The sequence below is a fragment of the Phyllobates terribilis genome, unplaced genomic scaffold (genome assembly GCF_046119375.1).
Source record: "Phyllobates terribilis strain yellow unplaced genomic scaffold, ASM4611937v1 Scaffold_3__8_contigs__length_932513732, whole genome shotgun sequence".
In the NCBI taxonomy this organism is placed as follows: domain Eukaryota; kingdom Metazoa; phylum Chordata; class Amphibia; order Anura; family Dendrobatidae; genus Phyllobates; species Phyllobates terribilis.
Genome location: NW_027362763.1, coordinates 554296860 through 554324124, shown reverse-complemented (window position 1 = coordinate 554324124; position 27265 = coordinate 554296860). Strand labels below are relative to the sequence as shown.

General features: G+C 43.3%; 1 long non-coding RNA gene across 1 annotated transcript; it reads right to left on the bottom strand.

Moving 5' to 3' along the window:
• Window positions 1–8452: 8452 nt before the first annotated feature.
• LOC141258237 (uncharacterized) lies at window positions 8453–26953 on the bottom strand. The gene is made up of 3 exons (XR_012318250.1): window positions 26292–26953; window positions 15792–15865; window positions 8453–9291 (listed from the first exon to the last, which is right to left on the bottom strand). It is a non-coding gene; the product is annotated as an uncharacterized lncRNA (long non-coding RNA).
• Window positions 26954–27265: the final 312 nt, after the last annotated feature.

Sequence of the window (27265 nt, the reverse complement as noted above, 5' to 3'; positions counted from 1 at the left end):
TGTGAAGAGAACTGACGTACCAGCAAGAGAGAGCTGCTTTGCTGGTTCGTCTCTTCTCTTATTGGCACAGTTTTGTGAAGCAACTTTTTTATTGCATTTTATTCCATGTTTCTGCATAGTGTTATTATTTTAGCACCTTAAAGTAGGTCTACTTATGAGTACAAAGATAGTAAACATAAGGGGTGGTCTTCATTTTGCTTCCAGCTAGCATAGCAACCTACTGGCAGTCCAATAGAGGGTCCGACCGTTTAACTATTCAGATACCGCAGTCAGTCCTTACATCAGCTTTAAACGGTGTAACCTCTTTACTCCCCAGGCCTGATTTCACCTTCAAGACCAGGTCAAATTTTACAATTCTGACCAGTGTCAATTTATGAGTTAATAACTTTGGAACGCTACAACAGATCCCACTGATTCTCAGACAGTTTTTTCATCACATATTGTACTTTATGATAGTAGTATAGTAAAAACTGTTTGATATTACTTGTGTTTATTTGTGAAAAAAAAAACGGAAATTTAGCAAAAATTTAGAAAATTTTCCAATTTTCAAACTTATATTTTTTTTGCCCTTAAATCAGAGAAGTTTATAACGTAACAGCAAGAAAATAAAAAAAATCAAATTTTTCCCACAAAAATGTTATTATAGCCTCAATTTTTTATTTTCACAAGGTTAACAGGAGAAAATTAAACCCAAAATTTGTTGTGCAATCTCTCCTGAGTATGCAGATACTCCATATGTGGATGAAAACTATTGTTTGGGCGCACGGCAGGCCTCAGAAAAGGAGTGACATTTTGGAATGCAGACTTTGATGGAATGGTCTGCGGGTGTCATGTTGCATTTGGAGAACCTCTGATATGCCTAAACAGTGGAAATCCCCCACAAGTTACCTTATTTTTGAAACTACTCCCCTCATGGTGAGCAGCTTGAACCCCCAGGTTTATAACGTAGAGCCGTGAAAATAAAAAAATAACATTTTTCCCAGAAAAATTTTATTCTAGCCCCAAATTTTTTATTTTCACAAGAGAAGTTGGACAAAATGGACCCCAAAAATTTTTGTCGAATTTCTCCTGATACCATATTTGTAGTCGAATACTACTTTTGAGGCACAGTGCAAAGCACAGAAGGGAAGAATCGTCATATTGGAGTTCAGATTTTGCTGGACTCGTTTGAAGGTACCATGTAACATTGGCAGAGCCCCGGAGGTGTCAGAATAGCAGAACCTCCCATAAGGGACCCCATTTTACAAATTACACTTCTCAATGAATTCATCTAGGGGTGCAATGATCATATTGACACCACAGGTATGTCACAGAATTTTATAGTATTGGGCAATGAAGAAAAAATAATTGAATTTTTACCACCAAAATTTTGTTTTAGCCCCAAATTTTTATATTTTCACAAGGGGAAATGGGTAAAATTACACAAAAATTTGTCCCACAATTTCTGCTGAATGTAGACATACCCCATATGTGGCTGGAGAGTACTGCTCTGCCATATGGTGAGACTTGGGAGCAATGGAGCGCTATGTTCTTCCTGGAGCGTAGATATTCCTAGAATAGTTTGCAGACTCCATATACAGAGCACGTAAGTGATAGAAAAGCAGAATCCCCACTGAAGTGACATCATTTTGGAAATTACTTTTTGTGGATTGATTTGAACCTTTTTTTGGGAACATTTTACATAACATTTGGGATCACATTTATCCTGCGCCCTACGCTGAGCACTTAGTTTGGGGTATCCATCTAAATATCCGAGTGACATGATTCAGATGAAACCCCCAAAGGATCCATTTACTATAATAAAGCAGCAGAGTTACTCTGGACTCAGTCTGGCCTCTGTTCAGCAGTTGTGCTTTTCAGAAGTGCACAAAACTGTGGTGGACCGCGCTTTTATGCACGCCTAAAAAGACTGACACCGCCAGATCATAGGAGGCCAAACGGAGTCCACAGTGCCTCCATCTGCCTCATTACAAGGACTCTTCCACCGGGGTTTTTGTCTGAATCACGTATTTCAGAGATTTAAACGGAAACCCTGGTATAAGTGCTCAGTGTAGAGCGCAGAGTAAATGTGAGATGAGCCTTACTGCGATCTTTGGGAGGCAGAATGAACAAATCAACAGCAGGTGAAGAATTGGTTTTATTTATTTTTTACGCCGTTCATAGTGTGGTATAAGTGATTAGACGGCTTTATTGTTAGGGTTGGTACGATTACAGCAATACCAGATTTATATTGTTTTTTATGTTTGGCTACTGTCACACACCAAAAGATGCTTTTTATTGCAAAAAACAAGTTTTTGCATTGCCATATTTGAGAGCTATAGTTTTTCCATATTTCTGCCAACAGAGTCAAGTCAGGACTTTTTTTTTGCGGGACGAGTTGACGTTTTTATTGCTACCCTTTTCGTTACATTGTGCTACTTTGTTTGTTAATTGTATATGGAGGTAGCTCCTCCTAGTAAGCACCTGTTCACACCTATTTCTTGTATTGGAAGTGCCGTCAGTTTTTTCTGTTTCTATGTTTAAGCTTTGACTGAGCACCTAATGCCGCGGGTGGTTTTAATTGCAGTAGGATCTTACTTTCCCACACATAAGCAGACGGATGACCCTTAGAGAGGTATTCACATTGGTAGGGTCCTAACATCGAGAAACGCCTTATCGCGGCTATCAGGTACACATGAATTGGCCAATTTATGCACTAAGATTTCTCATTTATTTCTATATTCCATAGCAGTAATGCTATTCATATTTCATATTTAGATGCGCTAAAATTTCTCATTTATTTCTATTTTCTACAGCATTAATGCTATTCATATTTCACACTTCATAAATAAATACTAAGCGTTACATAGTGCTACTTTGTTTGTTAATTGTATATGGAGGTAGCTCCTCCTAGTAAACACCTGTTCACACCTATTTCTTGTATTGGAAGTGCCGTCAGTTTTTTCTGTTTTGATGTCCTGGGTGAAGGCCGTCAGCTAGCCAGAGATGTATGGCGTATGCCAGCGACAACCCCCCCCCGCTCACAGATGCTTGACCTACTGCATCTCGTTCAGAAGTGGTTGCAACCAGAGTCCTCCACTCCGGCCCAGATGGTGGAGCTGGTGGTGATTGACAGATTTGTGCATTCCCTTCCCAAACCAGTACAGACCTGGGTTGCCCAGGGCGATCCCCAGAGCGCAGATGACTTCATCGGCCTGATAGAGAGGTATCAGGTGGTTGAGAAATCCCTCGGGAAACCGGATATAGTCACTTCTCCATACTGGGGTACCCAAAAGTGGGCAGGTTCACCACGGAAGGGGTCTAGAGCCACCACTGGGAGGCATCCCACTCCCACTGAAGGTGCCACAAGGACTGGGGTTAAGGATATAGTCTGTTGGCGGTGTCACAACCCCGGACACGTAGCCGCCAGGTGTCATATGTCCCCTGAGCCCATGGACTGCAGTCTGGGCAGACGGGACTCCTATTGTGCTTACCCATTCTGCAGTGTGGACTGTCGACCTGGCGAGGGGCCGCAGGCATGTGTCGTATCCATTAATGGAGTTAAAGTGCTTGGACTGTTAGACTCTGGGAGTCTGGTGACCTTAATCAGAGCTACCCTTCCCCACCAGTTGATCTCTTCCAAAACTGTGGGGGTTCGGTGCATCCATGGTGATGCCAAGGACTATCCCGTGGCCACAGTGACAGTGGGAACAGACTGTGGTGCCCAATCCCACGAGGTCGGGGTGGTCAAGGATTTGATACATCCTGTCATACTGGGCCGTGATTTTTGTTTATTTTGGGACTTGTGGGGGAAGGGAACTAAACTAAGTAGTGTGGGCAAAAGCCAGGTCCCCGGAGAAGAACCCCCGAAGTCTCAGGTGGATGAGTTCCCACTGTGCGTCCTTGCTGGCGACGAGGGTGAGACGGTGACTGCGGAGGCCGACCTCCCTGAGTTAGATATGTCCGGAGAGCACTTTGGGACTGCTCAAGTTCAAGACCTGACCTTAAAGGGGACGTTTGACCAGGTTACTGTATGTAATAGGGTTGCCCAAGAGCCGGAGGCCGACACCAGGTTCCCCCACTTTGCAGTGCAGGGGGAGTTGCTATATTGGGTGGCCAAACTAAGGGGCGGTGAGATAGTGGAACAGCTGTTAGTGCCGGGGCGATACAAATGGAGGGTACTGGATATGGCCCATTCACAAGTTCTGGGGGGACACCTAGGGCTCGAGAAAACTCAGGAGAGGATACTGAGGAGGTTTTACTGGCCAGGGTGGTACCGAGAAATTCAGAACTATTGTAGGTCCTGCCCCACCTGCCTAATAACCGCTCACTCTTCCCACTTTCGTAGCCCCTTAGTTCCACTACCTGTGATAGAGGTTCCCTTTGAGAGGATTGCCATTGACCTCGTGGGTCCCTTAGTTAAATCAGCTCGGGGCCACCAATATATCCTGGTGGTCATGGACTATGCGACTCGGTACCCCGAAGCGGTACCCCCTAAGGAACTCGTCCAGTAAAAGTATAGCCCGAGAGCTGGTCCATATTTTTGCATCGAACCGGTCTGTCAAAAGAGATGCTGAAAGACCAAGGAACCCCCTTCATGAGCAAGGTGATGAAAGAGCTTTTCAGAGTCCTTCAGATTGATCAGATTCGGACCTCGGTTTATCATCCGCAGACAGACAGCCTAGTGGAACACTTCAACAAGACCTTTAAGGCGATGCTCAGCAAGGTCGTTGAAAAGGATGGGCGAGAGTGGGACTACCTGCTCCCATTTCTACTTTTCTCAGTCAGAGAAGTTCTGCAAGCCTCCACTGTTTTTTCTCCGTTTGAGCTCTTATATGGGCAGCATCCAAGAGGTCTCCTAGACATCGCCAAGGAAACCTGGGAGGCAAAGGTCACGCCACACCGGAGTATCATCGAACATGTCACCCAGTTACAGGAGAGAATGTCGAAGGTGATGCCCATCATGAAGGAACATCTCCAGGCGCAGGAAGTCCAGGCGAGGGAATATAACTGGTCGGCGAGACTAAGACAGTTTCAGCCCTGGGTCCGTGTTTTGGTACTAATCCCTACCGTCGAGAGCAAATGGCAAGGTCCGTACGAGGTGGAGAAAGTCAGCGAGGTTAATTATAAAGTCTACCAGCCTGGCCGAAGAAAACTGCACCATATATACCATGTGAACTTGCTCAAGCCGTGGCAGGATCGGGAACCTGTGGAAACTCCTTGCCTGGAAGCCGCACCCAAAGGCAAGGTGGAGGAGGTCACTATTGCAGAGACTATCATCGGCCCAGAAGCAACAGTGTCGAGAACTACTACAGCGGAATCGGGAGCTGCTCTCAGAGTTGCCGGGGCAGACTCAGGTGGTAAAGCATGACGTGCTAACAGAGCTACACGTAAGAGTGAATCTTAAGCCGTACCGGATTCCGGAAGCACGCCGGGAGGTGATCTCGGCCGAGGTGAAGAGGATGTTAGACATCGGTGTAATAGAGGAGTCAAAGAGTGGGTGGTTGATCCCAATCGTCGAGCCAAAACCCAATGGAGAATGGAGGTTTTGTAATGACTACCGCCAGCTGAATGAGGTATCCAAGTGTGACGCGTACCCAATGCCTCGCGTCGACGAACTTATCGAGAGGCTTGGACCAGCGAGGTACATCAACCACTTTTGACCTGACGAAGGGCTACTGGCAGATCCCCATGTCCCAGACAGCCAAGGAGAAGACTGCTTCTCGACACCTGATGGGTGTTTTTAATACACGCGGATGCAGTTAGGACTACAGGGGGCCCCAGCCACCTTCCAGAGGGCTATGGATCGGATCCTAGTCCCATATAAGTAGTATACTGCAGCCAACCTTGATGACATACTGGTCTTTAGCCCAGACAAGGCTAGTCACCTACCTAACGTACAGACCGTTCTGGATGCTCTGAGAAAGGTGGCATTTACTATAAATCCGAAAAAATGTGCCGTTGGAAAAGAAGAGGCCAAGTATTTGGGCTATGTCATCAGGAGAGGCGAAATAAAGCCGCAAGTAAAGAAAGTGGAGGCAATCCTGACCTGGCCGCAACAGCTCTCCAAGAAGCAAGTAAGAGCGTTCTTGGGAATGGTGGGATATTACTGGTGGTTTATCCCGAATTTCGCCATGATCGCCGCACCACTGACGGATCTTCTAAATGGCACCAAATCAACCATGGTGAAATGGATGGAAGAAACAGAGATCGTCTTTCAACAGTTGAAGCTAGCACTGTGCAAGCAGCCAGCCCTGGTCGCGACAGACTTTAAGAAAGAATTTGTGGTCCAGACGGACACTTCATAGGTTGGTCTAGGGACTCTGATAGAGAATGGGATGCTCTATCAGAGCCGGAAGCTTTCGTCCTGAGAGAAGAACTACGCCATAGTAGAGAAAGAGTGTTTAGCCATAAAGTGGGCCGTGGATACACTAAAATATTACCTACTAGGCTGGAAGTTTAAATTAGTATTTGACCATGCCCCATGGAGATGGTTGAGGGAGAAGAGGGGAAAAAATGCCAGGGTAACTAGATGGTACCTAGGGCTCCAAGATTTTAACTTTCACGTGGAGCATAGGCCCGGGAAGTTACATGGAACGCGAATGCCCTCTCTAGGATTCCCTGCCTGGTGTTGGAAAGTGCCCAAACCCCCGGTTTTGGGCAGAGGGGGGGAATATGTGACAGAGTCACTGGTAGGATCTATGAGGGGAGGTATGTGTCACACCGGTTGCTAGCCTGTGTGAACTGATACCAATAAACTTTCTGCCAGCATGTTATATGCTGGAGGGTTAACTCATTTAAAGGGTGTGGTTTTATGGGAATGATGTAGGGATGGGAGGAAAGTCATTCCCCCTACCTCACCCCAGGGTGGGGCTGAGCAAGGTTTAAATGCTCAGTCAGCTTTGTTTCTGTGGAGTGTGTGTGGTCAGGAGAGTGAAATCTCCAGGCTGTGTTTGGGTGAAACCAGAGAACAACAACGGAGGACTGCTGTTGCTGAAGACTTCACTGTGCTACCTGCAGTGGCAGAGCCTCGCTCAGTATTGGTCTCGGTCATACCTTATCTTTTGTTTTCCCGTTAACCCCAAGAGGGACTGTTTATTTTTTATGGGATGCTGCTGGAGTTTATGCTGCACAATAATTCCGCAGACAGTTTACCCAAACCGTGTGTCCTGTGTCTGCCTCCAGAGAGCCGAGCAAGTCGTCTTGCCACAAGGGATAATGCTATCAGTTTATTTTCAGGGACTGAACTAGTCTCCTTAATTCGAGCAAAGGGAAATCAAAACCACAAGATCCCTTCTTTACAGCTCCAGTCTGGTGCAGAAAGAAAAAAGTACATACTTACCTTCTGGGCCAACAACCCTCCTGCAATCTCAAAGCTGCCTCTATTGCTCACTTGGTTTCATATTCCTGCATCCAGCACAGGTCGCTCCTTGGTATACATCTGCATCGGAAGCGTGTGTCACCGTTCAACCAGCCACAGGACTGCTGCGGCATTGATAAGCTGAAACAACTAGGCGATTTGAACACTGCCATCATATTCTGCAGCGCTTTGCATCTTATTCACTGTCCCCATTGGGTCTCACAATCTAAATTGCCTCTCAGCATGTCTTTGGAGTGTGGGAGGAAACCAGAGCACACAAAGAAAACCCACAGAAACACAGGGAAAATGAAGATTGGAGAACCCGGAGGAAACCCTCACAAACACGGGAAGAACATACAAACTCCCTGCAGATGTTGCCTTTGCTTGGATTTGAACCCGCGACCCCAGTGCTGAAAAGCAACAGTGCTAATCCTACAGCCATCGTACTGCCATCTTAGGTCATTCTCCCTGTTTTGTGGGGCACATCTCTTCCAGAAAGCCATTACCCATTACCACCGAAGGCCTGAAAGTGTCTAAATGCTTCCAATACCTTATTGTGGGGCCCAAATGCATATGACAGAAAGACTTGTGACGCGCCCCCTGGGCCGTGGGGTGCTCGATGCCGGGCCGGTCGGTGCAGGGGATGTCACAGTGGCAGTGACCCGGTCCATGACCCAGGGCGGTCAATAAAAGGGGATTTTATAGTTTTTATAATTTAATGTTCGTGACGCCACCTGGTATGCAGCTATGTGGGGCCGCCGCTGCGGTGCAGAACCTCTGGAGCTGATGGTGACGTAGCAGAGTTGGTTCAGCTCTCCACAGGTAGAGCTTAGCTCCAGGGCAGTGTAGTGATGATTTGAGGTAGATGTTGCTTGTGCTGTGTAGTGCAGGGCGAGTGATGGCGCAGCAATTATTCACAGACACAGTGGGGTGCAGTCTTCAAGCTTTACTCACGGTTTTCAGACTCCAAGTTACCAGCGCCAGGGTAACTGCCCACACTGTCCTGTGCTCACCAAGGGAGGGGTTCAGCAAACACCCAGGTTTCTCAAGAGTACGTAACGGGGCCCCAGTCTGTGTGCCTTCCTCGGTCGTCTTCCTGCGCTGGTTCTCACCATCCTGCCCTGCGCCTCGCAACCAGTGTCCCAAGCGGGTGACCTCGGATCTTGTCTGGCGACCTGCAGTCCCCTGGACCCTCTGTGGCCACCCTTTCGGCGATTTAATTGCGGCAATTAGCAACTACACCCTGAAAGTGCAGAAGAATCTGGTTTCTAGCTGAGCCTTGTAGTTCTCCACTAGTTTAGTGGGCGGTCCCCTCTGCGGCCAGATCCCTCCACATCCTGGTAGATTCGGGCGCACGGGTGGCATCCGCACTTCCCGTGCCCCTAGGAACCCCTTACTCCTGGAGCCTTCCTCCGCTCCCTTCCTCTTCAGCCTTTCCTCCTGGGCCTCTCTCTCTAGGCCCGCTCCTCCTGAGCAGAGCTCCTGCTCCCACTCCTTCTCCTCTCAGACTGTCTGGTCTCAACTGTTCTGACCACTCCCAAGATGGCTCCCCTTTTTATACTACTGCTGAAGTGCTCCCCTGTACTTCTTACTCCACCCACACCCACTACATGGTTCCACCCTCCAGCTAGGGACCAGGGACTGTGCTCTCCCTTAGGAGCAATCTCGCCCTTCCCTCCTGAAGTGTAATGGATGCAAGTGTGTGGGCCCCGGGCAGTACTCCATCCTTACCTGAGAGTGGGATACCACACCTCTGGGTCAGATGCAGTACCTCTGTGGCGACTGAACCCGCAGGGGTGCCACACTTGCATGCCAAATCTTTTCTGTTATGTGCATTGTGCTCCACAACAAAGTTTTGAAAAATGTATCTAACGTTGCCTTGATCTCCTCTTCCTTGTGTCATGGCATAACAACATTTGTTACTCCAATTTCTTTCTTGCAGCTCATGAAATCTAAAAAAAATATAATACAAAAGTTTAATTCACCCAAATAACAAACAAATCTAAGTCTGAGCTTTTCTGTTCCATAAAATAACATCGTCATCTTAACTAAAAGGAATTTTGATCTTAATCTGATATAATTAGAGGTGTAGCTTTGAGACAATGTAAAACTGGGTGGCCACCTAAGAGTTCTCTCTTTATAAATGTCACAGGGATATGGTAAAAGATTCCAGACAGTTGACATGTTCCCATGTCCATACACCTTCAGCAGCTGTCAGCTGAACGTTTGTTCTGCCAAGCGCTATTCCTATCGAACTCCCCATACACATGCAAGATCAATTCGGCTGAGAGTGCATATATTCTCAATAGGGAGATGCAGAAATTCAACATGCCAGAATTTTTTTTGCTTCTCAACATAGGCAAACAAATGTCAGCTAAATACCTCACATATACACATTTGATACGCTGCCCTACCAAAACTGGGGGGTGAAGCAATAAGCCAACTTTAGTCTAATGCATATGGCCACCATTACTCAAATGCAAGACTAAACTGCTAGTAAAAACTTTCCATTCTGACCTTATAAAAGGGTATATCCCCACCTGATCTTCTGATGTGCTCACAAAAGAGCCCAGAATGCCCACCAGAATACCCATATATGACAGTGGTAGCCAATAATGACACAAAATCATTTTAAGGGGACCTTGAAATTGCAGTCCAAACTGCGGGAGGAGCTGAGCAGACTGCTATGTACGGTAGTTTTCAGGGACAGTATGACCCGTGTTTCATTAATTAATATCTACGCTTATTCGGAGCTTTTCAGTAAGGTGGGCAATTCTACTGAGGGATTGACAGCTTTCCTTGTGTGCATACAGAAAGGTATCAATTCACATTAGGATCGCCCATTTTACTGAAAGCACAGAAAGTAAAGGGATTTAAATTAATGCATTGCAAGTTATAACAAGTCTTTTCCCACAAAACAGTATATCAGTCTTCTCAAATCCTCCTCTGTCTGTTTGCTGGACTGTATTTTCAAAACGATGGGTTCTTTTTAAGTAGTTTAATACAGACTGATAGGAAAAAATCTGCATGGGATTGAGGTTAAGTGCACACGTAGCGTTTTTGATGCGTTTTCGCAGAATTTTCTCCGCGCGGAAATGCATCAAAAACGTCATGTAATCCTTCTGCCAGCTAATGCAATGACAATCCTGATATGCTGTGCACATGATGCGGAATTTTCCGCTCAGGATTGTCATTGCATTTAAATACGCAACATGTCCATTGTATGTTGCGTTTCTGCAGCGTTTCCTGCCCATTGACTTTAATTGAACCGCAGCAAACCCGCAGGTATAAATACAAGTGCATCTCACTAAATTAGAATATCATAAAAAAGTTAATTTATTTCAGTTCTTCAACACAAAAAGTGAAACTCATATTATATAGTCATTACAAACAGAGTGATCTATTTCAAGTGTTTATTTCTGTTAATGTTGATGATTATTAGTGATGAGCAAGTATGTTCGGTTAACCCTTTCGCCGAGTATACTCGGCCGAGCACAGAGTATTTATAGTGTGCTCGAGCTTTAAGTTTTCCTCGCTCCGTGAACATGATTTGCGACTGTTTGACAGATTTAATACATGTGAGGAAGGCCTGTTTTTCCAGCATTCCTCACATGTATTAAATCTGTCAAACAGTCGCAAATCATGTTCACGGAGCGAGGAAAACTTAAAGCCCGAGCACACTATAAATACTCTGTGCTCGGCCGAGTATACTCGGCGAAAGGGTTAACCGAACATAACCACTCATCACTAATGATTATAGCTTACAGCCAATGAAATGGACCCCAAAATATGTTTTGCGATTTCTCCCGAATATGACGATACCCTACATATGGTGAAAAACTTCTGTTTGGGCACACTGCAGGCCTCCAAAGGGAAAAAGCGCAAACTGAATTCTGGAGTGAAATTTTGGCTGGAATAGATTGAGGATGCTATGTCACATTTGAAGGGCCCCTGACATGCCAAAACAGAAAAAATCCCCAGAAGTGACCCCATTTTGGAAACTACACCTCTTGTGGAATTCAACTAAGGGTGCAGTGAACATTTTTAACCCTTAGGCGATTCACAGAATAGTATAACATTAGGCTGAGTCAATGGAAAATTATCCTTTTTTTCTACTAACATGTTTCCCCCAACCTGTGACTGATGACTTTACATAGATGTAAATATAAAGAGGGATATCTGTAGTGCTGCAAGCAGAATCAAGGAGCATCAGAAAGACTTTACAAGGAGAATGAGAGACATCCTTCAGGACAGTAGATGGATTGCATGGCGGCTCCATCAAACGTCGTGGAGGACGAAGAAAACTCCGCTGAGATGGACCCAGAGGAATTGCCAGAGCAAGGACCCAGTGGCGGTCTGGATTCAACCCAGTCCCCAGCAGCCTGAAATCAGGAGTTGTTGGTTGCATTAGGACCAGGAGCCTCAAGTGGGGAAAGGGCTTGTGTTATGTAATCAGTTTTGGGAGTTCCAGTACCCCTACTGCCAGTGCCAGACCCTACTCCCATGATGGTTCCCCACCTAGGAACTCATCTAGGCTAGTTTCCTAAGCTTGTCGTTACCTTCTCTCTTTGGGGGCCTGACAAAAGCTGGGTGCCACTAGAGGGGGTAGTTGGCCTTGGAAGCCCCGAAATTGCAGCTACTCTTTTCTCGGCGGGCCAGCAGAAGGGTGAGGACTCTGTAATTTGCACCATCTTGGGTACTTGCTGGGACTGTTATGCCTGTTTATTGTCCGATTGTGGTTCAATAAAGTAGTGCCACACTGTTTTACCCTCACCCTGTGTTGTCTGAGTAGTGTTATGCCCACGGAAGACCCTGGGTCTTCACATGTTGCTTTAGCCCCAAGATTTTAATTTTTAGAATGCCTAATAGGAGAAAATGAACAGTACTATTTGTTAAGCAATTTCCCCTGAGTACAGCAATACCCCATATGTGGTCAAAAACTACTTTTGAGGCACAGTAGAAAGCTCAGAAGGGAAGGAGCACCATATTGGAGTTCAGATTTTGCTGGAATGGTTTTAGGCTGAAATGTCAAATTCGCAGAGCCCCCGAGGTGCCAGAACAGCAGTACCCCCCCCTATAAGAGACGCCATTTTACAAACCACACCTCTCAATGAATTCATCTACGGGTGCAGTGATCATATTGACTACACAGGTGTGTCACAGAATTTTATACCATTGGGCAGTGAAGAAAAAATTACTACATTTTTACAACAAAAATTTTCTTTTAGCCCCAGATTTTACATTTTTACATGGGAAATAAGTAAAACTACAGAACAAAATGTGTCACACAATTTCTGTTGAGCGTGGCAATACCCCATATGTGGCTGTACAATACTGCTTAGCCACACAGCGAGATTTGGGAAAGAGGGAGCACTATTTGACACTTGGAGAACAAATGATCATTGAATAGTTTGCGTACTCCATATACAGATCCCCTAAGTGACAGAGGGCAGAATCCCCCCTCAAGTGATCCCATTTGGGAAATTACACCCTCTGGGAATTTATCTACAGGTGTTGTGAAGATTTTGACTCCATGTGTGTTTTCCAGAAACAAGGGGTAGTGGATTTTGCTGAGTGAAAATTGCAAATCTGCCATTGCAGTGCCCATACATTGCAGTGCCCAGTATGTTGTAGTGACCAGTACATTGTAGTACCCAGCCCGTGCGTCTGGAGACATGAGCCCTGTAAATTAGACAGGTTCTCATTGCTACAGAAAAACCAAACATGTGGTCACTAAATGTGGTTTAGGCACACTGTAGGGCTCAGAAGTGAGAGAGGCATTTGGACTTGGGAGCGCAGAATTTGCTGGATTTCTTTTGGCGGGGCTAGGAGCCATAGCGCTTTTCCAGAGCATATGTGCTACAAGTAACGTAGAAGCCCCTTATATTTCCATTGAAAGATGATGGACCTGAGTGGGGACTTGCTTTTTTTTTCAGATTGAGTTGTAGCTTTTGTTGGGAACATTTTATATAACATTTTGGATCACATTTATCCAGTGCTCTACGCTGAGCACTTACATCAGGGTTTCCATCTAAATCTCCGAATGAGGTGATTCAGATAAAATCCCTGCATGATCCATTCACTGTAATGAAGCAGGAGAGTTACTCTGGATTTTGCTTGGCCTTTGTTTAGCAGTCTCCTTTCCTTTTCAGAGGTGCACCAAACTGTGGTTGACCACAGTTTTATGCATGCTTAAAAAGACGGACACCGCTGAATCATAGGCCAGACAGGGTCCACAGTGCCTCCATCAGCCTCATTATAGGTAATCTTCCGTCGTGGGTTCTGTCTAAATCATGTAGTTCAGACATTTACTTGGAAAGCCCGGTGTAAGCGCTCAGCGTAGAGTGCAGGATAAATGTGAGCCGAGCCTTACTGCGATCATTGGGAGGCAGAATGAACAAATTAACAGCAGGTCAAGAATTGGTTCTATTTATTTAAGTTATTAGATGACTTTATTCTTCAGGCCAGTGCAATTACAGTGATACCAGATTTATATTGGGTTTTTATGTTTGGCTCCTGTCACACTCTAAAAGACGCTTTTTATTGTAAAAACTAGTTTTTGTATTGCCATATTTTGACAGCTATAATTTTACTATATATCTGTCGATAGAGGCATGTGAGGGCTTATATTTGCAGGACGATTTAACGTTTTTATTGCTACCATTTTCGGGCACATAACATTTTTTAATCGCTTTCTATTCCAATTTTTGGGAGGCAAAATGAACACAATCAAGCAATTCAGGAACTGTTTTTTTGGATCGTTTTAATGATGTTCACTGTGTGCTAAAAGTGATAACAGCTTTATTCTTTGGGTATGTACAATTATAGCGATACCACATTTATAGAATTTTTTTATGTTTTGCTTCTTTAGCACAATTAAAACTATTTTATAGAAAAAATAATTGTTTTTGCATTGCTGTATTCTGAGAGCTATAACTTTTTTCTCTATCCACTGAGAGAGCTGTATGGCAGCTTGTTTTTTTGCGGGACAAGATTGCGTTTTCAGCGATAACATTTTTATTTCCATTTTGATCTCATCTGATACAACTGTTTAGCGGTATGATCAAAAAGCATATTTTTTTGCCATGTTTTTTATTTAATGTTTTTACGGTGTTCACTGAAGGGTTAACTAGTCTGACAATTTTATAGGTTAACTCGTTCGGGATGCAGCAATACTAAATATGTGTACTTTTTTTGTTTATATTGTTTTTACATAAATATGTGTATTTATTGGTATAATATTTGCTTTTATTTTCTTTGTTCTTTATTTTGTGAGTTTTTTAAATATTTTTACAATTGTTTCACTTTTTCACTTAGTCCCTTTTTGGGACTTTAACTTTTATCAGACAGATCGCTGCAATGCATTATACCTGTCAGTGCTGAACTGACAGAAGCCTATTAGACCAGCATGGTCTAACAGGCTTGCCGTAGCTGGCTGACCCGTGGGTCGTCATGATGACCTCAAGCTGCCATGGCAATGTGCACAAGTGCATATAAGGGTGTGGCCTGCCCTTTCCTTGAGCTAGAAAGTTTATTCATCTTGCTTCCCAGGTCTGTGTGTACACTAGCTGGGTTCAGTCTCTCAGCCCGTATCCACATGCATGCCACTTGACAAACGGTAAGGTTTTAAATATTAGAGTTAGGAGTGTCCCAAATAGGGTCACCATGATGACGTGGGATGGCTTTTGCATTATTTTGATCAAAATTATGTTAACTAAATACCCTATATTATTTTCATGCATCGTTATGGTTTATTTATTTATTGCAGGGTATTTGTGTATTGTGTTTGTGTCTTTGTTTTTTTTCTCATCTCTGATCATACTCCAGCTCCTGGCCAGGGGAGGATGCAAAAGAGAATATACAGTAGTGGTAAAAATAATAGCAGTCCAATATGACTAACCAGATTAATCACTGTTTTGGTACAAATTATATTACCACATGTCAAACAATTTCCAAGTTGGTGCAGTAGATTCTAAGAAAACCAACTCAGCATTCATGATCTGCATGTTTTTGAGTCTGTGTATTTAAATAATTAATCGAAAGGGGGTGTGATCAAAATAATAGCAGTGTGGAGTTCAATTAGTGAGGTCAAACATTCTGTGAAGAAACAGGTGTGAATCAGATGGCACATATTTAAGGGTGAAGTCAGCACATGTTGTACATGCATTTCTCCTTGAAAGCCTGAGAAATATGGGTCGTTCGAGACATTGTTCAGAAGAACAGCGTACTTAGATTAAAAAGTTGATTGGAGAGGGTAAAACTTATAAAGAAGTGCAGATAATGATAGGCTGTTCAGCTAAAATGATCTCCAATGCTTTAAAATGGAAGGCAAAACCAGAGAGACATGGAAGAAAACGGGAGACTACCATTTGAATGGATCGAAGAATAGCCAAAATGGCAAAGGCTCAACAAATGATCAGCTCCAGGATGATCAAAAACAGTCTCAAGTTACCTGTGAGTACTGTGACAGTTAGAAGACGCCTGTGTGAAGCTAATCTCTTAGCAAGAAGTCCCCGCAAAGTCCCACTGTTAAAAAAAAAAGACATGAACCCAAGCAGATACAATTTGCCAATGAACACATCAACTGGCCTAAAGAGAAATGGAGAAACATTTTATGAACTGATGACTGTAAAATTGTTCTTTTTGGGTCCAAGGGCCACAAACAGTTTGTCAGACGACAAACGCTGCATTCAAACCACAGTACACTCTGAAGACAGTGAAGTATGGTGGGGAAAGCATCATGATATGAGCATGTTTATCTTACTATGTTGCTGGAACTATTTACCGCATACCAGGGATGATGGACCAGTTTGCATACAGTATATTAAAATACTTGAAGAGGTCATGTTGCCTTACGCTGAAGAGGATATGCCCTTGAAATAAGTGTTTCAACAAGACAACGACCCTAAACACCCCAGTAAATGAGCAAAATCTTGGTTCCAGTCCAACAAAACTGAGGTTACGGAGAGGCCAGCCCAATCCCCGGACCTTAATCCGATAGAACACTTGTAGGGTGACAACAAAAAAGCCGTTTCTGAGGCAAAGCCAACAAATGGCAACAATTTTTTTTAAACACATAATTGTGAAACTTATTTTTATTCCAAAATATATTGATTAAAATGTACTGTACTTTGTGCAAAAACCCCTTGAAGCCAAGCTCCCCGTAGTGACCGTACAGGCATAGCTCCTGTACCCATATCTCAAAGGTCAGGAATCCCTATCTAACCATGACGTATGGGTACGTTAAAGGCCTTGAAGGAGTTAAAGACACACATAACCCCTTCCCGACCTTAGACATACTCAATACTCCTGGTTAGGAAGTGCTTCCTGACCTTGGACGTACTGAGTATGCTCAGGCGATTTTGCGTGCACACAGGCTATGCGCGCAATCGCTGCCGGGTGTCAGAGCTGACAGCTACAAAGCATAGCAGTGCTCCTGCATTGCTATGCTTTATGACTGCAATCAGACTGCCAAAAGTGAAAATCCCATAGTGGGACTAAGCAAAAAAAATAGGAAAACAAAAATTGAAAAAATATTTAAAAAAAAAATAATCAGAAAATAATTAAAAAAATATATACATATTGTACTTATAAATTTGTAATTTTATGTAAAAAATGAAATAAAATTGTAAAAAATACATGTTTGGTATTACCGTGTCCGGAATGACTTACTCAATAAAACTGTCCCACTAGTTAACCCCTTCAGTGAACATCGTAAAAAAAGGAAAACAGAGCAAAACAATGCTTTTTCATCTTACCGCCAAAACAAAAAGTGGAATAAAACATGATCAAAAAGACAAATCTAAATAAAAATGGTATAGCTGAAAACGTCATCTTGTCTTGCAAAAAACAAGCCGCCATACAGATCAATCAGCGGAAAAATAAAAAAGTTATAGCTCTCAGAATAAAGCGTTGCAAAAATAATTATTTTTTCTATAAAAGTGTTTATTGTGTAAAAGCAGCATAAAATAAAAAAACAATAGAAATGTGGTATCGCTGTAATCGTACTGACCTGAAGAATGAAGCTGCCTTATCAATTTTACCACACCCACAACGGCATAAAAAAAAAAACAATTCCTGAATTGCTGGGTATTGTTCATTCTGCCTCCCAAAAATCTAAATAGAATGCGATCAAAAAATGTCATGTGCCCAAAAATGGTACCAATAAAAACGTCAAGTCGTCCTGCAAAAAACAGGCCCTCACATGACTCTGTCAGCAGAAATATGGAAAAATTATAGCTCTCAAAATATGGCAATGCGCAAAAAAGTGATATTTAGTGTGTGACAGCAGCCAAACATAAAAAAAACAATATAAATCTGGTACCGCTGTAATCGCACCAACCCGAAGAATAAAGTTGTATAATCACTTATACCGCACAAAGAACAGTGTAAAAATAAATGAAACCAATTCTTAACCTGCTGTTCATTTGTTCATTCTGCCTCCCAAAGATTGCAGTAAGGTTTGGCTCACATTTATCCTGCGTTCTATGCTGAGCGCTTACATCGGGGTTTCCGTGTAAATCTCTGAAATATGCGATTCAGACGGAACCTCCGGTGGTAGATTCCCTATAATGAGGCAGATGGAGGCACTGTGGCGTATGACCTGTGATCCGGCAGTGTCCATCTTATTATGCATGCATAAAAATGCTGTCAGCCACAGTTTTGTGCACTTCTGAAAAGAACACCGCTGAACAGAGACCAGACGGAGTCCAGAGTAACTCTATTGCCTCATTATAGTGCCTCAGGGATTTCATCTGAATCACGTCACTTTGATATTTAGATTGAAACCCTGATGTAAGTGCTTAGTGTAGAGCGCAGGATAAATGTGATCTAAAATGTTATGCAAAATGTTCCCAAAAAAAGCTTCAACTCAATCCACAAAAAAAGCCCCCACTCAGGTCCGTCATCTGTCAACGAAAATTTAGGTAGCTTCCACATTACTGGTAATACAAAGGCTCAGGAAAAGCGCTATGGCTCTTTGCCCCCCAAAAGAAATCCAATGAATTCTGCTCTCCAAAATAGAAATGCCCTTCCTCTCTTCTGAGCCCCACAGCGTGCCTAAACCACATTTAGTGTACACGTTTGGCATTTCTCTAGCGATAATTTACGGGAGCATGTCTCCAGAAGCATGAGCTGGGCACTACAATGTACTGGTCACTACAACGACAGTTTGCAATTTTCACTCAGCAACATCCACTGCTGCTTGTTTCTAAAAAACACCCATGTAGTCAAAATCGTCACTACACCTGTAGATAAATTCCCAAAGGGGTATAATATCCAAAATGGATACACTTGAGGGGGGATTCTGCTCTTCTAGCACTTAGGGGCTCAGTATACGGAGTCTGCAAACTATTCTAGAAAAATCTGTGCTCCAGGAGGCAAATAGCGCTCCATCACTACTGAGTCTCACCGCGTGGCTCAGCAGCACTGTACAGCCACATATGGGGTATTACCACATTTAGCAGAAATTGTGGGACAAATTTTGGTGCCATTTTTACCCACTTCCATGTGTGAAAATGTAAAATCTGGGGCTAAAAGCTAAATTTTGGTGCTAAAAATTTCATTATTTTTTCTTCACTGCCCAATGGTTTAAAATTCTGTGACACACCCGTGGTATATAATCACTTCACCTCTAGATGAATTCGTTGAGAGGTGTAGTTTGTAAAAGGGGGTCACTCATAGGAGATTTTACTGTTGTGGCACCTCAGGGGCTCTCCCAGTGGGTCATGGCACCCTCAAACCACAGCAGCAAAATCTGCACTATAATATGGCGCTCCTTCTCTTCTGAGCTTTGCACTGTGCCTGAAAAGTATTTCTCGATTAGGGTATTGGCGCACTCAGGAAATATGGACCTCAGGTTGTTGTAAAAATTTCTCCTATTAGCCCTTAGAAAAATTAAAAACATGGGGCTAAAACAACATTTTAGTGGTAAAAATGTAATTTATTCTTTCTTCACCGCCCAATGGAATAAAATTCTGAGGCACATGTGGTGTCAATATGATCACTGTACCCCTAGATGAATTCATTGGGGGGTGTTGTTTGTAAAATGAGGTCACATATGGGGGTTTCTGTTGCTCTTGCACCTCAGGGACTCTGCCAATGTGACATTGCACCCTCAAACCATTCCAGGAAAATCTGAACTCCAATATGTCACTTCTTCCCGTCTGAGCTTTGCACTGTGCCACAAAAGTAGCTATCGATTACATATGGTGTATCAGTGTACTCAAAAGAAATTGCACAACAAATTTTGGGGTCCATTTTCTCTTGCTATCCTTGTGAAAATTAAAAAAATTGGGGGTGAAAACAAAATTTTTGTGGGAAAATATATTTTTTCATTTTCACAGATCAAAGTTATAAATTTCTGTGAGGCACCTGTGGGTTCAAGGTACTCGCCACACATCTAGATAAATTTCTTGAAGGGTCTAGTTTCTAAAATGTGGTCACTTGTCAGGGGTTTCCACCGTTTAAGCACATCAGGGGCTCTCCAAATGCGACATGACACCTGCAGACCATTCCATCAAAGTCTGCATTCCAAAACATCACTCCTTCCTTTCTGAGCCCCGAGGTCCTCACTACTGTCGCTGGAAGCGCCACTCATGCTGCATCCTTAGAAGGTGTTCTGCCCTCTATATAAACATGGCCTGTTGACCCCCCCCCCGACACAAACGCCCCTGAGGAAGCCAAATGCGAAACGTGCATTGGGGCCACTCATCCACGTCTCCATCAGGTTGTATACAGGGCACTACACTATTCTATACTGGAAGCATGGGGTTTGGAACGGGTGGGGGTCTTATTGGATTGATACCGTGACCCCTTCCATGGTTGCTGCTGAACCTCTCTTAGGTCTATTTACAAAGTTGTTTCTTCTCATACTCTGCATATCTACCTGTGACTGTGCTGCATTTATATTTGGTTGGTTATCTCCCCAGTCCACCATTTGAGGATTAATGGTGGATTTACACTCTTACCACTGTTAATTTAGATGCTGCTATTATTTGCCTTACTGTCTTACAAGAACTTTACATAGTCCATTAGGAATTTGATATTTATATGTTGGGCTCTATTGATATTGACCTACAGAGGGATTATGTATAACTTTCTATCTGACCTTGTTTAGACTGACAGCCTTTTTTGACTCCCTAAGCTTTTGATTTATGTATTCCTGCATTAATTGCTGTATACTTCTTGTATGGACATGGAACTTTGTTGTCGCTCTTCTCATTTTTTATTCCTTATTGGAAGTTGTTTGATGTTTTTATGGATTCTCTAATAAAGATTGTTAAGATTTTTACCTGATACACTCCAGTTTCTTTTTGATTATATCCTGCAATAGAAGAGCATTATAGATAGACCGATTTCCACCTTCTCTGGTTACATAGAATCTTATTGGTAGCACCTGCCATCTCCTGTCTCCGTAATGGGAAAGTCGGTTTTCACCGAATACAGATTTTACCTCTGAATTAATAATTTTGATAATAACTGACCACTTAAGGGGTTAACTAGTGGGACAGTTTTATAGATCATGTCTTTCCAGATGCGGCAATACAAAATATGTGTACTTTGTTTATTTTTGGTTTTACATTTTACATAAATATATTGATTTATTGGATTAATATATATATATTTTTTTGTTCTTTATTTTGTGATTTTTTTTTTGTTTTTAGATTTTTACAATTTTTTAAAACTTTTTTTTTTTTTTTTTTTTTTACTTTACCTTGTCCCTCCATGGGACATTAACTTTCCCTGCCCTGATCGCTGATCTCATACTCTCCAATGCTTTTGCATTGCAGGGCATTAGATCAGTGCATCGCACACAAGGAGCAGGCGTGTCAGCTTCTACTCTGAGAAGAGCTTACAAGCCATCATTCCTGGGTGACGCGTCGTACCGACTGGAGCAGAGAGAGTGCTCCCTCCATCAAATTCTCATTCGGATATGCAAATAATTTTTTCCTCTTTTATTTCACGATACATGGGGCTTACTTTTTTATATACTGTTCAGATTCCTTTTTCTTTCTAAAATCGGGAGAAAAGTAAACAAAAATATAAAAAAGGTGTCTGTTTTTCACTTTTTTTTATTTATAATTTAATTTTTTACGACCACAAAGGATTGTTAGAAACAATTTAATTTGCATTCCCGTTCACGTAGAAATTATTTTAATGCATTGCACAATTATTATTTACAAAGGCGGGGCTAGAAAGTGATTCAGATTGTGTTATTATTTTTTTTACTTTTGATTTATTTATTTATGCTTTGTTTCTATTTTATTTTTGTTTGTTTTTTTATATTTATTTTACACACTTTGCCCCCCTTAAGATCTTAAAAGATCTTGGAGGGGTGGGAGTGGGGGATAATTTTCATGTATTAATTCTGCCTCCTGCCTGCATAGCAAAGTTGCGCTCAATGAGACTCGGCGGCTATGTTGAGTTTTGTCGTCAGTACCTGTGCATACCATGAACTTTACGGCTATTCTCAGACCCCGGATTCAGGGAACGTGGGCTACATCAGAGCTTCATGGGAACATTTTTAATAATACATTGGTGAATGAGGGACAGTCTCGTTTATTTCTTTCTTTTTATGTTTTTTAGGCATCCATTTCTGGACTACATCGGATTCGGTGGATTACGCCGGACCAGTGGGGGATTTTTTTTTCTTTCCATAAATTGGTGACCCAGGAATAGTGTGGGGGAGTCTTTATTCAAATAAAGGTTTTTTTTGTGTGTGTGTTTTTTTTTTAATTACTGGTATTTTGAGAAATCACAGCTGACATCAACCCCAATACCATTACCCCGATTGCCAATGCATCAGGGCAATTGGGAAGAGTCGGCAAAGAGCCAGAATTGTCACATCTAATGGATGCGCCACTTCTGGGGCGGATGTGTGGCACCCCAGGTCTGGTCGCCACAGTGGCAGCAATGTCATGTCTGAGAGCAGGTGGGAGGTTCCCTGGTTGGGGACAATTATCATGCAGTACCTCCTGCCTCAGTCCAACCTACCCGTAACATCTGCAAACACCTCTAGTGCAGACACGAGCACACCCAGTACACAGGAGGTGGAAACAGGGGACTTGAGTAGAGTACCACCAGACAGTGGGTTACGTAGGTCCATCAGGAGCACTAGGGGTCAAATACCAGCTCGCTGGAGAATTTAAAATGTAATATAAATACCTGTATATTGCAAATGTTTTATGTTTGTTGCCTGCGTACTAATTATGTTTTTCTAGTTACCCAACAGGGTTCATGGACTAACAGGTTATGGACAATGAATAACCGGAACTGTACCTTGTACATAGTTGCACCTGGTAAGGTGCCCTCTTTTGAAGACGACCACAGAGCACAAAACCCATGGAGGTGGCTGAAGACGTGGTCCAACTCCAGATCATCAAAGCCCTGGAGCCACCCCAGGGCCTACGTGGAGGGTTTGGGACGGGTTCCTCAAAGTGCATCTTGGGTGACAAGGACACCTGGTTACGGGAGCGCCGTTACCTAAAAAGACTAAACTTCTTGTATATATGTTACTGTATTGTTATTACCTGTTGTGTTTTTGCAAAATGTGTTTAGTCCCGGAGTAGTAAATTTCACTAGGGGGGAATGTGGCACCCCAGGTCTGGTCGCCACAGTGGCAGCAATGCCATGTCTGAGAGCAGGTGGGAGGTTCCCTGGTTGGGGACAATTAGCAAGCAGCACCTCCTGCCTCAGTCCAGGGAGGGGAGAAATCTGCCCTTTATAAACTGGATCTGGGGCGGGGTTAGAGAGACCAGTTGGAGAACAGTTAGAGACAAGTTGCAGATAGGGACAGGTCAGCAGCAGGCTGAGGAGTCCCTGTAGGCAGAGGAGGAACACGAGGCCAGGAGGGGAGCTAGCAGAGCTCATCCTGGCTAGAGACTAACAGAGCCGGACACTGGAGTCCGAGGCTGTGAGGGTTATAAGCCCAGCAGCAGAAAACCACCACGCAGGGGACTTCAAGTCCTCTGGCCCAAGGAAGCCCGGAGGCTCAGCCACACGAGGAGGGACCACTACTGCCCTGGAGGGGTGAGAGGTACGGAAGGCCCGAGTCGCCAGTCATACGGGTGAGAACAACACGGTACACTCAGAGACGTGGGCTACCACTACACTACAGCGGGATAGCCAAGAAAGAGTGAAGTCAGCACGGTAGGCCTACAAACTCCCCCTGACCAGTGGGATTTCCCAGTTGCTCTCAGACTGACCAGGCCTCCATTGTTAACCTGTATTCCGGACGGGTCCCTTAATACCACCAACAGTAAAGACCCTGAATCGCATGACAGACTCTGTGTGGTTACTGCTGCTCCCGCGCACCATCACCACCAGCATCCCTATTGTCTGCCCTGAGGCTATACTCCTCCCGTGGGGAGTTATACTACCCCCAGCTGCACCCACAACACCAGCCTCAGCGGTCTGCCCTGCAGCGGCGGTTCACTCTGACCGCAATCCACGGGTGGCGTAGTTGGACATTCAGCATATAGACTACCATTTGGTTTGACCGCCCTGGGCACGGACCGGGTCCCTGCCACGCAAGAACTACAACCCCCAGCATCCACAACGGGTCCAGTTCCGGGTATCCCCACACACACATGGCCCAGGGGGCACGTCAGATGCTGGCTTGTATTTTTAGGCTGAGAAGGACCCAATAACCATGGACCCTCCCAGTCTAATAAGCCCGCAGCTGTTTGCTTTATCTTTGCTGATTATCAAAAATAGGTGGGACCCCACACCGTTTTTTTCATTTATTTATTAGCTTAATACAAGTACAGTAAACTACACACACAAAGCATTAATTATATATCTACACCATATCTATCTGTATCTTTGCACAACTTTAACACCTAAACATCTGTCATTTCTAGTCTGCATTCTTATTCCAGTACGCGTCACACGGATGGTGCACACGGATGCCACACACGTACACGGATAGCACCGGTACTGGTTTTTCCAGTACCAGAAATATCAGGACGTGTGAAGGAAGCCTAAGTGCTATTCTCAGGAGAAATTATCTGCGAGTTATGGAAACAGTATACCACAGTAAGGTATGCTGCTTCCGTATTTTAGAAGTTGAATTAAATTGTTGAAATGGGAAAATTGAGGAAGTGTAAAAAATTCTGGTAAAGTTTATGAACATCCTCCCATGCATGCATTTGGCAATTACATAACACTATCATGAAAGACGCCCATAAGTATATTTTTAATTAAGAACAATTCCATCAGTCATGCTATTTGCAAGTTTAACCTAAGTATAGTTTTTGTGTATTTGATGGAAAAACATCAGTTTGCTGTTTTGCACTAAAATATGCTGATCTGAAATTGTTTCATACTTTAGTAAATCACCTCAAGTCCTTCTCATATAAATCACTCAAGGTAGTTATCTATGGCAAGAGAAAGATTTTACTCACATCTGACATGTCTTGGTTATACATATGGATTTAATAAAATTTGGAAGGGGAAACTTATGTGTAGTAGACCTATCCAAATCAGTGGGGGAGGGCTACTGTAATGGGGATGATCAGAATGACTTGTGAGAACACTTTGCGAGATTACCATAATCCTAGAGATATCCAAATGCAAGAGGCATGGTATTACTACAAGTTTGCACCCTAGGAATTTTCCTTAGAGCCGTGTTATTTACACCATACACATAACCTACTGGTCGTATGGACACATGCAATCTGCTAAGCATGAATGTTTATATCTACCACCATTCTCCCTGATGAGCACAGGTTAAGGCATGTTGTGATCAGTTGTGCTCCCCCCATACCCAAGATCACCACCTTTTATTCCCTTACACCAGGGTGATTGTAGAGCCACCTCTCTGCTCAGCTGCAGGACTCCTAAAGCTGACCATACATATAAGAGCTGTAAACCCACAGCCATTTCCCCTCATAAACATGCATGCTTGGCCTCATTCAGAGAGGGAGGGGAGGCACGCTGCTGACACTTCCAGCAGAGCAAGATAGCAGGCAGATTTCAATCCAACATACCCCTAACTTTTCTCATCAGTCAGAATGCCCTCATCTACGGACGTCATTATTGGCATGAGGAACCAGCTATGAGATAGAAAGCAACTGAAACTTAGATTTTTCCTGAACAACTGAACCAAAAATCATGGATGGCCCCTGAATTTTTACCAACATTAGCCACTTCCCTTTAAAAAAAAACCTCATCTCCATGCCATGCCCCAATATAATACCTATGAATCATAAAAAAGTATATATTAAATAAAAACGTTGTATACAGATGTTGTCACTGCAGCTCGGGATGTGAAAAAGACATGATGTGGCAGCAAAACTAACTGCAGCTCTGGATGTGACAGGAGTAGAAAACATGTAAAAACAGAATAGTGACTACAGCATAAAAATAAAGTAACAGCAGAATAGTGACTGCAGCTCTGGATGTGACTGGAGTATAAGACATGATGTAAAAGCAGAATAGTGACTGCAGCTCTGGATGTGACTGGAGTATAAGACATGATGTAAAAGCAGAATAGTGCCTACAGCTCAGGATGTGACTAGACTACAAGACCTGATATAATAGCAGAATAGAAATTGCAGCTCTGGATGTACTGAGTACAAGACCTGATATAATAGCAGAATAGAAATTGCAGCTCTGGATGTACTGAGTACAAGACCTGATATAATAGCAGAATAGTGTTTGCAGCTCTGGATGTCACTGGAGTATTAGACCTTATGTAACAGCAGAATAGTGCCTGCAGCTCAGTATGTCACTGGAGTATTAGACCTGATATAACAGCAGAATAGTACCTGCAGCTCTGGATGTAACTGGAGTATAAGACCTTATGTAACAGCAGAATAGTGCCTGCAGCTCTGTATGTCACTGGAGTATTAGACCTCATATAACAGCAGAATAGTGCCTGCAGCTCAGAATGTGACTGGAGTATAAGACCTTATGTAACGCAGAATGGTGACTGCAGCTCCACTCTTACCTCTTGCGGCCCACCTGCGTCCCGGCTTGTCAGTCTGACTGGTTGTTGGTGTGTTTGTACTGCCTATATAATCCATGCGTAGTACAAACTTTGGTAAAGAAAAAAAATAGATCATGGACGGAGTTTCTTTCTGCAGGACACTACAGAGTGCAGTAAACAAAAGCAGATATTTTTTGCATTATTCGTGAATTTACGGACGGCTGACAATCCAGCATGAAAGATTAAGATGTAAAAAACTAATTATTTGAGTTGGTGTGAATCTACCGTATTTTCAGGACCAGTTCCTTTGATCACATCTGTGGTACAGAGACATGAGAACTGCCTTTTACCGGATGGCATCCATGGCTCCTCTTTTGATTAGCCGACCTGGCACGATAGCACATGTGCCACTGATTACAGTCGTGGCTGATGGACCAGGTCATGTGAATAGATTCGCACCAACCATACTATAGCTGTTTTGGTGCTATCCTGACAACTCTGCTGCTCTTTTGGATCACCCAATTTAGAAAGAAGATTGTCAATGTACCCAACATCTTAAGTGGCTACCAGGGCTTAGAGGGAACATTGATCGCCACACTAATGCTGACTGGGCTGCTTGTGCAAGGGTCCATAGGTTGCTTTAAAGGGTTTTCTAATGCTGCTCATTTCCTCATCAGGTGAGTGGTGCTGGTGATGTTGCTTCCGCACAAACCAGCCAGTAGGTAGGAATCATGCCTGTGTTCTAGTCTGTATAGGGCAGGACAACGCTTATAACCCCTTAGTGACCGGACCAATTTTTTTTAAATATGACCAGAGTCACTTTAAGTATTAATAACTCTGGAATGCTTCAACATATCCCAGTGATTTTGAGATTGTTTTTCCGTGACACGTGATACTTTAAAAGAATGGTAAATTTAGGTTGATATGTTTTGCGTTTATTTATAAAAAATATCAGAAATTTGACAAAAATGTTTTAAAAATTGCAATTTTCAAAC